This window comes from Arachis stenosperma, chromosome 4, assembly GCF_014773155.1.
Source record: "Arachis stenosperma cultivar V10309 chromosome 4, arast.V10309.gnm1.PFL2, whole genome shotgun sequence".
NCBI classification, from domain to species: domain Eukaryota; kingdom Viridiplantae; phylum Streptophyta; class Magnoliopsida; order Fabales; family Fabaceae; genus Arachis; species Arachis stenosperma.
The window spans coordinates 114,081,781-114,082,730 of record NC_080380.1 but is presented as its reverse complement, the minus strand read 5'-3'; the positions used below and the strand labels follow the sequence as shown (position 1 = coordinate 114,082,730).

At 40.8% G+C, this 950-nt stretch overlaps 1 non-coding gene across 1 annotated transcript; it reads right to left on the bottom strand.

The window, feature by feature from the left end:
- Positions 1–354: 354 nt before the first annotated feature.
- LOC130978674 (small nucleolar RNA R71) lies at positions 355–462 on the bottom strand. Its single transcript, XR_009086293.1, has one exon. It is a non-coding gene; the product is annotated as a small nucleolar RNA R71 (small nucleolar RNA).
- Positions 463–950: the final 488 nt, after the last annotated feature.

The following is a 950-nucleotide window of genomic DNA, read 5'->3' as shown; positions in this document are numbered from 1 at the left end:
ACTTTACTGCACCTACTCCCGACTCCTATGGGAGAAGCATCTCTATCCCTGCCATTGGAGCAAACAACTTTGAGCTTAAGCCTCAATTAGTTTCTCTAATGCAACAGAATTGCAAGTTCCATGGACTTCCATTGGAAGATCCTCATCAGTTCTTAGCTGAATTCTTGCAAATCTGTGACACTGTCAAGACTAATGGGGTTGACCCTGAGGTCTACAGACTTATGCTATTCCCTTTTTGCTGTAAGAGACAGAGCTAGGACATGGTTGGACTCACAACCTAAAGAAAGCCTGGACTCTTGGAAAAAGCTAGTCAATGCCTTCTTGGCAAAGTTCTTTCCACCTCAAAAATTGAGTAAGCTTAGAGTGGAAGTCCAAACCTTCAGACAGAAGGATGGAGAATCCCTCTATGAAGCTTGGGAAAGATACAAACAATTAATCAGAAAATGTCCTTCTGACATGCTTTCTGAATGGAGCATCATAGGTATTTTCTATGATGGTCTCTCTGAACTATCCAAGATGTCTTTGGATAGCTCTGCTGGAGGATCTCTTCATTTGAAGAAGACGCCTACAGAAGCTCAAGAACTAATTGAAATGGTTGCAAATAACCAATTCATGTACACTTCTGAAAGGAATCCTGTGAACAATGGGACAAATCAAAAGAAAGGAGTTCTTGAGATTGGTACTCTGAATGCCATTCTGGCTCAGAACAAGATATTGACTCAACAAGTCAATTTGATTTCTCAAAGTCTGTCTGGAATGCAAAATGCACCAAGCAGTACTAAGGATGCTTCATCTGAAGAAGAAGCTTATGATCCTGAGAACCCTTCAATGGAAGAGGTGAATTACCTGGGAGAACCCTATGGAAACACCTATAATTCTTCATGGAGAAATCACCCAAATTTCTCATGGAAGGATCAACAGAGACCTCAACAAGGTTTCAACAACAATAA